Source organism: Panthera pardus, unplaced genomic scaffold, assembly GCF_024362965.1.
Source record: "Panthera pardus isolate Hobbes unplaced genomic scaffold, ASM2436296v1 HiC_scaffold_15, whole genome shotgun sequence".
NCBI lineage: Eukaryota > Metazoa > Chordata > Mammalia > Carnivora > Felidae > Panthera > Panthera pardus.
This window is the reverse complement of record NW_026526710.1, coordinates 65247635-65265013: the sequence shown is the minus strand read 5'-3', so window position 1 is coordinate 65265013 and position 17379 is coordinate 65247635. Positions and strand designations below refer to the sequence as shown.

At 40.7% G+C, this 17379-nt stretch overlaps 1 pseudogene; it reads right to left on the bottom strand.

The window, feature by feature from the left end:
- Window positions 1-9476: 9476 nt before the first annotated feature.
- LOC109275597 (cyclin-A2-like) lies at window positions 9477-14725 on the bottom strand (annotated as a pseudogene).
- Between the last annotated feature and the right edge of the window lie 2654 nt (window positions 14726-17379).

Here is a 17379-nt window from a genome sequence, read left to right as displayed (position 1 = left end):
CAGTAGTGACCCCCATGTGGAGCTCGAACTCATGAACCTTGAGATCATGATCTGAGCCAAAGCTGGGTGCTCAACTGACTGAGCCACTCAGGCACCCCTAAAGTTCTTTCTTATTGGACATTTTATAGTAACTGATTTGTAAATATTCCTCCTCTCCTATCTTCAAGGGAAAGGATAATGAACTAGCCCGAGGCTTTCTATTCCCATAGTCTCTTGGGTTAAGTCTCCTTTTTCACTCCTATTTTCTGTCAATCTGTTGAGATCTATAGCAATAGTTCAACCACAATTGTGGCCTAGAAAAATTGTGAATTGAAAAATATGACTTTTAATTTCATTTTTCCATATATGAAAAGTGCCTAGCTTTTCATATATCATCATCACCTAGCCTGATGAAAGAGCTCAGGCAAAACAGGACTCACTCTGCTTCCTGTCTGGTCTGTGCTCTCTCTCACTCTGGAAAGGCTGGCAGAAGTCCAAGCATCAAAGTTCTCCCTGGGGAACTCTCTGCCATGGGGGTGGGGGTGGTGGGCAGAAGGGGACAGAGTAGACCTGGTTCTTTCTAAATCTTAACCAGAAAATGAAAACTGGTTTGGGGCCAATATAGTCGGTAACGTTTCATGATAAACAATCATAAATCACACATGTGGAAGAGCTACTTTACTCCTCAAGGAAAGATAATTTCTTTCTTCACCTGGCTTCTCCCTGCTCTCATAGACTGGCTGAGATCCATTGTAATAAAAGTAAATTCACCTTGCAGGTAACTAGAAGGAAAAAAGACTCCACAAAATTGGCACAATAAACCTTCTCCGATTGCAAATACACATCACATAATTCTAATACAGGTGACCCTGGATTTAAACTTGCTGAACTTGTGATGCCCCCTACTTTTACACCACAGTAAAGACCAAATCCCACAGTGATGGCTTCTAATTCTTCTGCAAGCAATGCTTCAGCCTGCTGACTGGCAGCCTGATGTGCTCACCACGGTTGGCAGTGGCTCAGCAGACATCATCTGCAGGTGCACTTAGAGCAAGTGAATCTCTTTCAAACTGCTCTATACCTCATCTTTGCAAATTCTCTCTAAACTTTTAAATTACTTGCTCTTCACTGTGTCAAAGAAAAAGAAAATTTGATGGAATACACAGAATGTCAAAACTACCCACAAAAAAAAAAAAAAAAAGGCAAGACAATCCATCTCTTTGCAAAGGAAACATGAGAGCTTAACTTAGCAGTAGGAGAAACGAATGTGAATGAGCAAACTTCCAAGTCCAGACCGTCACACTCCATGCACAAACACAATTCTGGAGTTCAAGGAAACATATCTGAAGATACGAAGAGCACTGGGCCACTGCAGTAGATGGTCTTTTTTAAAAATGAAAGGGCATTATTTATCAGATGGAAAATCTTACATTATGCAATAGGGTGCTGAAGCCATGTGCCACTTCTTTGCCGAGTTGGACAGAGCTAGTCACCTTGGAAAGGGTCTGCCGTAATGAAAGAAGAATTTTAAGGGGTCTTCCTTATCTGATAGGTGCTCATTGTTCTAGAAGTGTATATAACAGACTTTTAAAAATTGTCTAATAAGTAGGCTTTTGAAGTGTAGAACTGATGCCAGAAGAAGGTAAAGTAAGTTGAATGATTTTTCTTGAGGCATTTTGAGAGGGAAGGAACAAAGACCCCCCCCCAATACCTGCTCCCTAAAATCCAACATTAAGAAAGACTATTAGTGAAGACTAGGGCTGTCTGATCCAAGTTCTGCTGGCCTAAAGAGATCCCAGGCACTCTAAAGCATGACTGTGCTGGTGTGCTAGTTCCAATGGAAGAATCTGAGTGTGCTGGTCCAGGCTGGAGCTAGAAGCATTTCTATATTTGGCTACCTGACACCATGATTCCTGCTTTGAAAAAAGCAATGGGTGAGCATGTAAATGTGACCAAGAGCAACAAAAAGGCCCTGGACATCAAGCACGTGGCACCACAGGCAGGATCTGGGTGACCGAAAGCATCATCCCACGATCCAGAAGAGCCAGTTGGAAGATGGAAAACTAGCCTTCATATGAGATCTCACATAAGGGCCACAAAAGCACCAGCAGGGCTGACCTGTTTCTCCAGTTATTACACCAGAGGTATGAACTGATTGGGAAACTAGAGACAGGGAAAAGTCCACAAGATGGAAATATTAACTGCCTGCTAAAAGCACGTGTCAGGGATTGAACAATTAATTTGAAACCATTATACTTAGTACAAGTATACTTGTACACCAGAGGTATGAACTGATTGGGAAACCATTATACTTAGTACAAGTATACTTGTACACCAGAGGTATGAACTGACTGGGAAACTAGAGACAGGGAAAAGTCCACAAGATGGAAATATTAACTGCCTGCTAAAAGCACGTGTCAGGGATTGAACAATTAATTTGAAACCATTATACTCAGTACAAGTACTGAGAAGAACTCAGTACAAAAGGCTATGTATTATATGCTTCCATTTATGGGAAAAATCCAGAATAGGAGAATCTATAGAGACAGAAAGTATATCAGTGCTTTCCTAGGGCCAGGGGAGGGGTGCAGAGTGGACAGAGAGGGATGCTAAGGGGTACAGGGTGTCTTTCCTGGCATGACGAAGATGTTCTAAATGGACATTATGGTGACGGTTGCATAACTCTATGAATACACTGTAAATCATTAAGTTATACATTTGAATGGATAAATGTTATGGATGGGTAAATTTTATGGTACACAAATTATATCTCACTGAAGATGTTTTTAAAAAGAGACAGAAAGAAACAAAGTCCACATTTTATTCTCTCCAGAGAAATGGAGATAATTTTTCTTCCATTTGGACTATATTATCTCATTTTTCTCATTCAGCATGGAGAGACAATATATTCTAATAATGAGAAGCATTGGGTTTTAGAGTCAGACTCTCTGGGTTTAAATATCAGCTGTGCTTTGTACAGTTTGTGACTCTGTGCCTCAGTCTTCTCATCTACAAAGTGGGGATAGAGTAAAACATACTTCTTGGAGTTGTTGGAAGGATTAAATGAAAGGGGTTAGCATAGTACCTCACATGGAATTGAGTGCAAAATGAATGTTTAATATTCAAGAGGACTTTTAAAATATGCATATTTACTTATATGTAAAAATATTCTCTCTGCAGGGTCCAAGAAACTGATAAGGTTTATTGCATGGGGGACAGAATCTGGTGGCTAGGCAAAAGAAGTCTAGCGGGCTAGACTAGTTACACTTGTATATTCCAGGATCTGATAGAGCCCATCAAGTATCTGCAAATCAGGCACCAATCTTGGTAAAGGCACATATCTTATCAGAGAGAGAGTCAATACTGGTAAGTTGAAAGATACCCAATGGAAAATTTGCTATTGTAAGCAATAGATAATCTTCTTGCTTCAGACAGAAAACTGGTTGATAGAAAATCAAAGGGGCATCGTGATAATGTGGTAGTTAGTTGAGAGCATGGAATCTATACCTGGACTGCTTGGTTTGAATCCCAGCTTTGTCATTTGCGGTTGTGAACCTCTCTGTGCCTCAGCTTTCTCATCTGCAATATGGGAGAACACTGTCTGGTTTCCATGAGGATTGAATGAAGAAACAGACTAGAACCTAGAACATAAGTGCTACATGAATGTTGGCTGTTGTAGTTTGTGGAGTTCCAGGGAAATTCCACGCTCTGACACAGAGGCATGGAAGAATGACCTGAAATGTTAAATGAAAACATTGAAAAGATAAGCTATCATCTGAGGAAGGTGTTCTAAATTGGAAAAAAAGAAGTATTTTAGGGGCAAATATCTTAGAAATGATGTATATCCAGCTAAGAAAAATCAATAACAACTATAAAGCAACAAATGATAAATAATTGGTTTGAAATTAAAGAAATGGAAAGAAAAGAGAGACAGGAGGAAGAAGAGGAGGAAAAAAAGGAGGAAAAGAATGGGCTGCCAGGGGAAGAATTTTTCTGTTATTTACCATTTGCGAACGTCAGAGGCATTCATGAACAACGAAATCAGAAATAAAGGATGTTGGGAGCGACAACTCTAATTTTGATCACTGTTAAAAGGTGCTCAGACAATGAAGAATTTTCTTCTTGCTGGAAAGAGATTCCCAATGAAGAGATATCTTTTGTTTAAACTTCATTGGATATTTATTTGAAAAATTCTTCCTATATGAGATCTTTGGCAAAATATACATGAGATAACTATTTTATATTTTTTCACATATATAATTATACCATATGTAATACATACATAAAGGAGAAAGTACAATAAAAAATGAACATGTATGGAACTATCACCCACTTAACAATTGGAGTATTACCAAAATCACTGTATCTGTACATGCCCTTTCCCTAACTCATTCATTCCCTCGCTTCCTTCTCAATATATTGTTTAGTTGTTCTTGTTCTTAAACATTTTTTAAAATGTTATCTTGCTGTGTGGATTATTCTATGACTTATTTTTCTCATTCAGCATTCAAGTATTCATCTATAATGATGAATTCACCTGAATGAACATTCAAGTGAATGTTAAATTCATTTATTTTCACCCACATTGAAAAAATATTCCACAATTAATCATATTCCTGTCAATGGCAGTTTGATTGTTTCAGAATTTTTGCTCTTACAAACAGTGCTTCTCAGAACATTCTTGCATTTGTCTTTTTCCCCCCAGCTTTATCAATCCATAATTGACAAATAAAAATTCTATGTATTTATGATATACACCATGTTGTGAGATACACACACATTGCAAGATTATCACAATAAAGCTAAGTAACATATCCTTCACCTCACGTAATCATCATTTTGTGTGTGCTCAGTGAGAACATTTAATTTAGCAAATGTCAAGCATAAAATATAGTATTTTAAGTATAATCACGACACTGTACATCAGATCTCCAGAACCTGCTCAACCTGCAGAGACTTTGTAGCCTTTGACCAATATCTCCCCATACTTCTCACCGCTACAATGCTGTCCGTGATGGTTCTACCATCACCTGCAACTTACTACATGAAGTATTTCTTCATGACACCTGTGAGTGAAGTTACTCAGTTGTAATGAAATGTCCAGCTTTACACAAGAATGAAAGAATTGTCTTCCAAAGTAGTTGTACCAACTTACACTCCTATAAAAAGTGAATGAGAATTCCTATACATCACATCCTCATCTATACTTGGTATTGACAGACTTCTTAATTTTTGAGATTTTATATGCACTTAATGTTCATTCTCCCGGTTTGAGTGTGTGTGTGTGTGTGTGTGTGTGTGTGTGTGTGTGTGTGTGTTTATCTCTTTGCCATTTGTGCTTCCTCTTTGGGGGAAATGGCTGTGATCTTATGCCTATGAAGTGAATTATCATTCTGTTGTCTTTTTCTTTCCAATAAGTAATCTTTTGCAAAGTATATGCATTGCTACATGTGACTTATCATTCCACATATTTTGATAGAAGCACTTGATTTCTTAATTTTAATGTAATCTACATCATCAATCATTTTTATCTCCTTTAAGAATTCTTTCCCTACTCAAAGCTTCCAATGAAATTTAAAAATTTTATCTTTCACATCTAACTTCTTAAGCACTTGGGAATTATTTTTTGTGTATGAGTTACGGAACTAAGTTTATTTTTTCCCCACTATGGAAACCACCTTTTCCAGCACCATTTCTTGACAATTCTATTTTTCCTTAGTGATTTGCAACACTACCTGTGTCAAATACAGAATTCCCCTGCACAGTTGGGGCTGCTTCTGAGCTCTGGTTTTTCTATCATTGTCTATTTTGTTTATGATATTAACAATACTGCACCGTTTTAATTACTATAGCTTTATAATAAAGCTTAATATATGAAGAAAGTCTTCTATCCCTCCATCTTATTGTTCCTCAGGACTATCTTGATGATTCTTAGGCTTGGCTATTCCACACATCTAACAGGTAATACTGGTCCCGCAGCAGGTTTGCTTATGTTCTGGTAACACCCAGAACCACCACATCCCAGTGGTTTAAGAAGAGAAACTTGATTTCTTGCTCATGGTACGTGATCCCTGCATCAGCTCTTTTCCAAGACACCCCTATTCTACAAATCTGGCTGATAGGACAGTTATATAATGCTCCTCACTGAGGGAGAGAGAAGCAGAGGGAAAGAGAGTTCTGGAGGGTGCTACACTGGCAATGCCCTGATAAGAAATGACATACATATCTAAATAAAACTCATTGGCCAGAACTGGTCACATGGCCCCACCAAACTCCAAGCAAGCCAGGAAGTGCAATCTACCATGTATCTGGAAGGCAGACAAAAGTATCCATTGAACGAATGACTACCACATGGGCCACTACCTTGAGGGCCTCAGCACCTTTCCGATGGGCTTGCAGAATGGTACAGATAGAAACAGACAGAAGGGCAAGAGACTGGACTCAGGATCTAAAGAATCCTACTTCAGCATTTTGCCCAGGGCCTATCGGCTTGTTTACTTCGTGGAATTTTAGATTCAAACTAAGACATGCCTTAAATAAACCTTTGGCAAATTCTGTGGAAAGAGAATGCTATAAGTCACATATTTGAGAGTGGAAATGATTAAATCAGAGAATGAATTCACTTTGTTTGCATTAAAGGAAAATTATGAAGCAGAGTACTTCGATCTCAAATTCCTTTGTTCCAGAAACCGTGCTGTAAACCCCTTCTCTTTGTTAGCTAAGCAGAAAAGCTATCTGCTGGTTCATCACGTGGAAGAAAATGCTTCAAGTGAGCTGGCTGCATTTGACTATTTCTAATTTTTAATCACAAACTATAAACCCTCTCTGTTTCCTGACATTGAATATAAAGAAAGATGAAGACTCTCTTACTGTTACATTCTTATAGTACAGATCCAGCCAAACAAGTCTGACCTATGAAACATTTTAGATAACTTTGAAAAGTCATAGATTAAATTGTTCATAAATTATACATAATGTTAATAAGTTCATCATTTCAGGTAAGACATCGTTGACAATGCCCGCACTCCTCACGACTGTATTTTTCTTTTCCCTCTTAGAGTTGAATCCATCGTTGCACAGTCTCAAGAATATCCGTGCAGCTGGGTAGTGCTTGAAATACATATCGTTGCAATCTTGCTGCCACATTTGTTGACAAGTATGAATTTTAAAAAATGCCTGTGATTCTTTCTACGTGGAAATACAATAAATACAAAGTCTCATTTTCCCATAAATGTGTATAACTCATCTATACCAGACAGTCCCTAGCTACTAAGCAATAGGCTGTGAATTCTTCTAACCTCCACCTGTCCCCAAGTCGAAAAAGAGCTAGCACCTGATTCGATACATCTGGTGAAAATATGTGTAAACACAGATAAAAATATAAACGTAGTGCACAAGAAACAGTGACGACTCTGAGTCAGATTGTCTGGGTTTGAAGCCCCACTCCTTCACTTTTTAGTTGTGCAAACAGGAGTGATTATAACATGGAGGCTACAAGGCAGCGTTCTGGATTTAGGTTTATAGAATCTGCCTCTTGCTAGCCAGAAGTCTTTGCAAAAGTTATTGAAACTAAGCCTCACTTTTCTCATCTGTAAAATGGAGATAATATTAGTATTTACCTCATAGTGTTATTGTAAATGTTACATTTTTAATAATTTTTTTTAACGTTTATTTATTTTTGAGACAGAGACAGAGCATGAACAGGGGAGGGGCAGAGAGAGAGGGAGACACAGAATCCGAAACAGGCTCCAGGCTCTGAGCGGTCAGCACAGAGCCCGATGCGGGGCTTGAACTCACGGGCCGCGAGATCATGACCTGAGCCGAAGTCGGACGCTTAACCGACCAAGCCACCCAGGCGCCCCTAAATGTTACATTTTTAAAGTGCTTGCAATTAGTGCCAGACACATAGTAAGTATTCAGTTAATAATTGCTATTACATTGCTAATATTGATAGTATACAAAGGTACGTATATTTACTACAAGGAAAATGTTATTGTTTGTCATTATAGATAGCCATAAGCTCATCAATAGTGCATAGGGATTATCTTTACATTCCAAAGATCACATTTTTTTGTTTTCCTACTAGCTCATCTGGGAAACTTAGACTTTACTAGAAATATGGACATAGGATCCTAGGAATGAAATCAGTCTCATCTTATCAATATGCACGAACATGAGACTCTGCAGGTACAACCCTCACGGGAAAGCCTTGAAACACACAGGGATATAAACCCACAGGGCAGGCAAACCCACTGCCTGACCACGTGCTACACTATCTGTCCCAGAGGCTGCTCCTGTCCCAGGTGTCTGCAGGTTGTTCCAGAAAACAGGTTGTTCCTCAAGAACACAGCCTGCATCCCAAGAGACCAGAGTCCTGGATGGCTTTGTTCAAGGACGTGTGATTGCAGCACAGTGGGAACAAGTTTGGGTCATCCAGGAAACCCTCCCGAGTTCAAAGAGAAGGCTTATACTGTGGGCTGAGGAAAGAATCTTACCAAAGTTCCCATGGCAATTTGGCTGCTGTCATGTCTCCAATATAGAAACACTCCCGCAGTGAACAGAAATTTCCAGATTTTTCTATTTCTGTTAAATTGGGTATCCAGAGATAGAAGCTAAAGGCATCTAGGAATTTTATAGTTTTATTAGCCATTACAGAACCTCACTACTGGCTCTTTCCTCCTAGTGCTGAGAAATAGTGGGGACTGTTGGTAATGGTGCTGATGAGAATGAGGCAATAAGTCACTTCTAGGACAAAGGTCACACACAGAGACGCATCTTTTCCATGGAGGCTCAGTGATGAGCGTGATACAGGACTCCTGTGACCCACAGCCTGTCTCTGCTCGTGGCTTTGCCCCAAGAACTCTGCTAATTGATAACAGGTTGCAACCTTTCATTTCCTTCTCACTCACCTTCTAGAAGCACCTTTGGCCTCTCCCTCACCTCGCTGATGCTCATTTGTTCTGATGACAGATCTCCCTTCCACTCTCAGGGGCTAGCCCAGCTCTGTTAGTTACAACTCCTCCATTTCCTGCCCAGATGCCCTTTCCTGAATAACCCCATTCATCCCACGCATGGGAGAAATTGGCTGATCTCTAAGCACTGATTAATGCAACCGCCAGAGCTGGTTTCTTTCCAACAAAGTAACCGATTTTCTTCCCAACAGACCAGCCCATGAGCTCCAAGGGTGTGTGTGTGTGTGCACGCATATGTGTGTGTGTGTGTGTTTTAACACAGCAACAGAAAGCCAAGAATTTCTCATCTAATTACCTGTTTGGTAACTACTTGTTTCAACTTCTTCCCTTTCTTCCTTTTTTTTCAAATTCCCCAAATCCATTTACTAATTCCCATTATGATGACAGTTGGCATCATTAATACTTTAGCAAAATCACTTAAAATTAGCCAAATATCTGAGATAGTTACATGTACAAAAGATACAAATTAAAACCATTTAAAATGTAATGCATACCATAATTTGTACTTGGCCTTATAACTAACTTCTGTATTTAGACATGATTATAAACTTAAAACCTTAGAAAAGCTGGACACCGTATACAATGAGTTATTTACATGGTAGAAAACAAAGGCAGTCTTCACTGCTACACATTTATTGTCTCTGGTGGCTCGAGAAGAGAAATACCAGGATACTTTGAACTTCTGTTCTTTCCTCTTATGGACTGTTGTGCATGCTGTGGTCCTCTGAGGTAGATCTGGTGAAGGTCCACGAGACAGGGATGGAGACCTTCCAGGGTATATATCTTTAGTCTTTGGAACTAAAGTTTCAGGCCAGCTTTGTCTTGCGACTGTAGAGTGCTAAATGAAAGCCCCCTCCAGCAATCACTGATGGCAAATACTTTAGGTGTGGGTCAGCATCCATCAAAGTTAATTCTCCCAAAAACATCGCCAAACTTTCAACTTTGTGGTTTGCAGACTGCTGGTGCAGAAAGCATCAGGTAAGAAAAAGTCTTGGTGTGGCTAGGTCAAAAGCAAAGTACCTTCATAACTAGGTGCTCCGTCCTCAGGGCTGGTTTCTTGGTATAGGTATTACCTGTGATGTGCACAGACTCTGCTATTTCTGGGGTGCATTTCTTCAAATTTGGAGGCTAACAGCACAGCAGCGGGTACCACCGAGAGCTGAAATTTTCCTGCCAATGCCAAGCCGACGTGGGCGAAAGGAACCCAGCAATGTAGTTTACAGCCAAATGCAGGGTCTCATTCTGTAGTTTACATTCTTCTCCTACTTTGATGGACCGGTCCACAAGCATAGCCCTCCTACTGTTAGTGACGTCTGGCTGTTTCTTCATGTAGCCCACTTCAGGCTTACATATAACCTCCACTTCCCTAAGGTATGTGTGAATGTCCTCATGGCTACCTGTCACTTCAGGAACACCCACTGGCTTTCGTCTTCTAGTGCAACTTGCCCATAGTATGTGGTGACTCAGAACTACCATCCACTGGATAATGAAGGGGTACCAGCAGTTTTCTTGGCCCTGATAAAGTAATAGCTGAGCTAAAAGCCAGGACATTTTCATGTTCTGTTTTGTTTCTAGATGGAGGTGGCCTCTTTTGTGTCTCTTCTTCCGCTTCATCCACGTGAATGGTAAGGGCAGGCTGTTGACTGTTGGCTTTCCAGGGAGGAACAGGTGCATGCTCATCATTTAGAGGAAGATCCTTAAGAGGTGCAACCCATCCTGTCTTCGGCTCTACGGTGGTGCTGGGAGGCGTGGGTTTCCAGCCCAGGCGGGCGGGAGGCTGCTGGGCGGGCTCTGCCTTCTCGGGGTTGATGTTCTCCTGATCCTCTTGAAGCACCCAGCCACCCTCGAAGGCTGCAGGCCTGGGCGTGGAGCTACCCGACGTCACTGCTCCCGGGCGCAGTGAGGTCAACCTGCAGAGCCAGGTTGAATTTTTCCCTCTTAACTGGGGTAAATTCAGGGTGTAATCAATTAAGAAAAAGTTATCTCATTTCTTTATCAAGAGAAAAGATAAATCTTATGGCCCAAACGGACTTGTGGGTGTAGTTAATTCCTGAAGAGATCCCAGCTTCTGAAAATATGGGAAAGTCCCTCTTTCCATTGGTACACATGATGATGGGTCACAGTGATGGTCACAAACTCAGGAAGACTACAGACTGAGATGCAGACGCATCAAAATGTTGTGTACTACAAACCTCCATTGGTAGATCCGTATTTTGGTATATACCGATTTCCTAGCAATTTTCAGACACCGTGTTAGTTGCTGTTGAGAAATTTAAAAAATTGCCTCATTGTTATGACCTCACAATCTATGGTGGCCTCGCAATCTATGGTGGAGAAGAAAAACATCAACAAAGAGCTCCAGTTGATGGTAGAATGATATAAACGCCTTAAAAACACCAAATAAAAAGAGCTGGGACTTTACAGAGAGGGAAAGAGGCAATGAGCAAATGGGGAGACCAAGGATGATCTCGTGAAGGAAGTTGGGCTTTGCAAGACTTTAGGGTTGAATACGAATTAAACAGGCAGAGAGACCTCTGTACCTGCTTTTTTACTTTCATGGCATGAATCAGGAGGAGACATGATGTTGTACATCCGCTTGTGTCTCCCCACCCCAGTAGAATGTGAGGTCCATGAAGACAGTCGATTCTGTTATCTACACTATCCCAGCACCAAAGCAGTGCCTCCCACATAACAGGCACATGATGAATACTTGTGAATAAAGAAAGAAATGATTGAAGAGTCACAGCATTCCAGGTAGAAGAAATAATATAAGCAAAGGAAGATTGGAATAGAAAACTCATTTATTGGCCGTCTGCTCAGTGTTAGGAATCATATGCTTTCAATATACTCTGCTAAAGTGAGAGCAGGCAAATTTTTTCTGCGAAGGGTGGGAGACTAAATATTACAGACTTTGAGGACCGTCCAGCCTCTGTTACAACTACTCTGTTCTGCCGCCATATAATGAAAACAGCCATAGATAATATGTGAAGAAATAAGTATTGCTGTGTTCCAGTAAAACTTTACCAGAACAGGCATAGGGCTGAATTTGACCCACAAGCTATTGTTTACTGGTACCTAACCTTTATCAATCAAAGACAAAAAAATTATTGCACTATATATGATTGATTAGTTCATGCAAATGTGTAAGAAAGAGATATATTATCAATATTTTTTTAATTTTTTAACGTTTATTTATTTTTGAGACAGAGAGAGACAGAGCATGAACAGGGGAGGGGCAGAGAGAGAGGGAGACAGAGAATCCGAAACAGGCTCCAGGCTCTGAGCTGTCAGCACAGAGCCTGACGCGGGGCTCGGTGCTCAGGTCTCACCGACCGTGAGATCATGACCTGAGCCGAAGTCGGACGCCCAACCGACCAAGCCACCCAGGCGCCCCTATATTACCAATATTTGCATCATGAATTGATTACCGGGCTGCACATATTGTAGACATCAGGCTGGCCAAAGAAATAAAGTTTATACTCAGTCACATGAATTTTCCTATGTTGAAAACTTGTCTCAGTTCCCTCCAGAGAATTTTGAACAGTTACCAAATATGATGAGCAAATTTCTGAATGCGCGGCAGAAACACTGGAGCAAATGTCCCCAGGAGAACTTCCTTTCATGATTCAAATTCAAATTTTTACTTGAACTACCTAGATGACTCAGCACTTTTCTCATCAAGGGCAAATATATGTAGGATAAAATATTAAGCTCTTTTGTAGTGATTTCACATAGGAATCCCAGCAATTAGTATATACCATAATCACATTGAGATGAAGAGAACAACAAAATAGTGCTCAGCAGGACTTATATAATAAGTCTTATGTAAGGATTTATAGTATAAGCAGGACTTCTATCACAACCCAGAATGTAGCTATGTCTCAGGAGACAGCCCGTTATTGACTCATACAAGTTAAAAGGAAAGTTCACACAGGCACAGCCTGGGTTGAAACAAGTAGGCAGAGAAATTCAGGCCGTCAAGAAGTGGAGGCCAAAGGAATTAGCTGAGGCATAAAGAGTCAGGCAAGTCTCAAAGGTGTGGGCAGCTCGGGGTAAAATCTAAAAACTTTGGCCAAGGCTGGAAGATTCAGACATCTAGATGCTGGCTCAGAGGAGTCAGAAAGGCAGCTGAAGGGAGGAGAGGGGTAACGCTGAGTATTACCCCTGTGGGGCACATACAAGAATATGTTTTCTAGTGAAGGATTACTAGACCTTCTAATTCGTACAGCTGTTCTGTCCACGAAACTTTCTTCATTTTATGGTCAGTGAATGTTGATGAGGAAGACTTTCAAAAGGCACAGATTCTCTGCCCAACTTCTGGTTAAACACATCAAATATATCAAGTGGAATCAAAGGTATATTTCCCATTACCTTTATCAGTCCCCGTTTCTACACCTCTTATGAATAAGAGATGGATGCAAATAAAGAAACAAACAAGCAAATAAACAAATACATAGAAGTTATTCAGCAGACCCATCTCCCCGTGTATCTGAGCATACAAATATATTTACCTTTCCCAGCCTTCCTGACAGTTCTACAACTGAACTCTCGTCAATGGTCTGGGAATAAGAAGTAACGTAATGTTCCCTCCAATCCTGGACAATCAAACATATTCAAACATAATCTTGCATCTTCTTTCCTCCTCTACCTGGCTGGAGCAGAAAAGGCTCCCAGGGCAGACTGAGATTCATGTGTATAACATGGCACAGATTCACGACTGACGAAACTGGGTTTCTGAGTCACTGCGTGGAGGAGAGCCAGCAATCCAGGAGAGCCGTCATTGTACTGTGACATCACTTTTAAGCCTCTGATACGGGGGGCACATCTACTCCAGCGGTTAACATCACCTTAACTGATGTTCAATAGGAGAGCACACTTCGGTATTGGAAATTTTTGCAAATATTGCCTGACCTCACAGAGCCAGGGAAGGGAGTGGGAGATAGAGGGGTCCAGTTATAGAATGAGTAAGTCATGGGAATAAAAAAGGCACAGCATGAGGAATATAGCCAGTGATATTGTAACGGTGTTGTATGGGGACAGATGGTAGCTATGCTTGTGGTGAGCATAACATAACGTATAAACTTGCCAACTCACTATGTTATACGCCTGAAACCACTGTAACATGGTGTGTGACCTATACTCAAAATTTGTATAAAAAATCAGTACAAAAAAGAAGAAGAAATAAATGAAATTAGGTTAACATAACGGTTTCCTCATTTAAGCGAAGTTCAATCATATCTCTGATGCGTATGGAAAAGAATGAAGTAAAACACGACAGTCCTTGGGAACTGGGACAGGATTGGGAGATCTAGACTAATGTTGGTTCCTGGAGACCGTTGGAAAAATGGTGAAAATAAGGAACTTCCATAGACGGCCACACAGTGGAATGCCTCTGAGGACCATTGGCAGACACCACAGAACATTTGCCTTTTCCTCTTTTTTTTTTTTTTTTTTGTCTTAAAGTTTTGTCATTTTTTTTTCTTTTTTCTCTATACTCTCTCAGCTATCGTAGTACTTCCTATCTAACTCATGAATATATAATGTCTTATTTATTTCACACATGTGACTCCTACCAAATTGCAATTCCTCAGGGCAGATGTCGAGTCTTTAACATTTTTCCTTTTGCTCCTAAGAGGCCAAGAACTGAGTCTATCCCACTTCTCAATTCGAGATCCAGAGTCAGCACTGATCTGTGACAAGGTGCTGGTCTGGTTTGTTTGTTGTTTTTCTCCTTTATCCCTCACCACCAGTCTCCATCTGCCTTCCTCCGACATAGGCACTTGCTTTAGTCTATTTAATGCATGTATATCTACTATCACTCAGACATGTGTTCCGCTTGGAAAACAGGTAGCACTGAATACGATGCATGTTATATCCGTAAATGGTATTTCACTATCTATCTTATTCTGTACCTTATTTTTGTATTCACTCCTTTGTTTTGGAGATCTCTCCATGCTGCCATATGCAAATCTAGCTCATTTCTTCTGACTCATGCATAGTATTCTCCAGCATGATAATTGATTTTGAATCCGTCAGCATGTTGCAACAGTGAATATAATTTAAGAACATGATGAGAAAGTTCCTAGTTGGCTACCAATTGTCTGGATTAGTCTGGGATTTTATTAAATTTACCTCCTTGGTTAATGACCTGGAGTCAGAATTGGCAGTGTGCTCATTTCATTCGTAAACGATAATAGCTTTGGAGGTAAGAGAATGGCAGGATGATACCACACTACCCCTGCACACTCCCTGCCTGCTGTCTCTATCATAATGACCTCCGCCTTAATCTGATTATAAATTTGTAAGGAATTACCCACAGTAGCTTCCTGTTTGGTACAGCTTCTAGAGAACCATGGCATTTTGGAGCAGTTTTTAGAAAGGGAGAAGCTACTCACTGAGGTTTTCATTTCTTGATTTAACTATCAAGAATACCATGTGTATCTCCCCTCTGCCCTTCACCCTAATCCCTCCCTCCTTCATTCAAGAGATCAGCAGTTATGATCTCCTGAAACACAAAGCCCTAGTTTGGTGTTTCTTAAGGTAAATAGTATAGAGTCACATGGGTATCAGAATGCCTTAGGCATTTGCTAAAAATAAAGATTCCAGTCCTTCCTAGCTGAATCAGAGTCTCTGGGGGTACCTTCAGTAAGCGATCACAATGCACTTTAAGGCTTGAAACTCTCTGCCATAATCCTTGACTATCTAACTCAAAACTTAACAATAGTTAGTGTGCCCAGATAGTAATAGACTTTATGGTTATAGAACAGTGAAATGGAGGCTGCTTACCTGCCTTTACCTGCCAGGGCACCTGTTCTTGACATTTATAGCCAAAAGGGTCTACTTTGTCCAAGTTTTCATATAAACAATATCCAAAGAGGGTTATTTCACTTGGAATTTTATAAAGATGACAGAGTCACTCGAGATATTCTATGTAGAAAACCATATTCCATTTTCTGTACATGCTTATAGCTGACTGAGTTTGGAACATACTGACTGAGTTTCCTAATTGAAAAAAAAAAAATGGTGACCACCTTCTAAAAAGACTACAGCTCATCCAGTCTGCATTCTCGTCTCCTAGGACAGAGATGCTCTCTCTACTGCTAAAATCGTGTATACTCATCCTTTTGCATATTTTTGCTAACATTTACTCAAGAAACTCCACCTATGTCTGAGTCCTCTCTTACTACACCTGGAGGGGTTGCAGACAGAGATGCTTCCTACTGAAAGTGTAACAGGGATGGGAGCCCTCATTGCCCAGAAGCTGAAGAGCCCTGCCACCAGCACTTCTCATGGGACATCCTTAAACACAACCCTAATGACAGTGAGGCTCATACCAGCTGGCGCGCATGAGGAAGGAGGGGCCTACACGCCTCCGCCTCCCGCTCCGAGGGGCAGCTTTGGTGGGAAGGCAGCAGTGTCACTGAAGCCTGGACACAGGACCTCCAGGTCCAGGCCCCACGGAAAACTCTGGCACCCAGGTGTGTACCAAGTCACAAAGCACAGCCTGAGCACCCGGCTGCCTCTGGCTGCCACAAAGCATCTGGGCACCAAGGACACGATGACTCACAGTTCAGTGAAGTCATTTTGAAATACTTTGCTGCACTTCCCTTCATCAAATCGAGGCCCAGACAGGCATTATTTTTTTGGATGACAGTCACTTCAAACAAAAGCTTATAATCACCGTTTCTGATTACCAACAAATTACTTGGAAATTATTAAAACGATGTGATGAGCAATTTGCACCTCATTTTAAGTCACTCAATAAGCAATATTATAATATGCTCATTTTATCCATGTATCACACATAACATATGTAATATATTACTTGCTGAATGTTAGATATGTTGAGTTTCAACTTTGGATGCACACATAAAAAAGTGGTGGAAAATTAGTATTTAATTTCTTTATGCTCAGTTTTATAGAAGAGAAACCTGACTAGATTATACAGCCAAGATCCTATTTTGGTATGTAAAGATTCTTGGCCTGACCAATTAAATAAACTGGCTGGGCTTCTAACCACTTTTTCAGTCCAAAGGTAAAAAGAGTGGCACATCTCATTTCAGCTTGTAACTCTTAGGAAAGTGTCCTCAGGGCACCTGGTGGCTCAGTCAGTTAAGTATCTGACTCTTGATTTCAGCTCAGGTCATGATCTCATGGTTCATGAGTTTGAGCCCTGCATCGGGCTCTGTGCTGACAGCATGGAGCCTGCTTGGGATTCTCTCTCTCCTTCTCTCTGGCCCTCCCCTGCTCATGCTCGCTCTCCCTCTGTCTCTAAAATAAATAAGTTAACTTAATTTTTTTTAACACACAAAAAAGGAAAGTGTCTCTCCTTTCATTAAGACCTCACATAGTCCTTAGTCTCTTGGCCATCCTAACAAATGTTTGAAGACACCCAAAGATTTATCTGAGATCCCAGTTACCAAGAGAA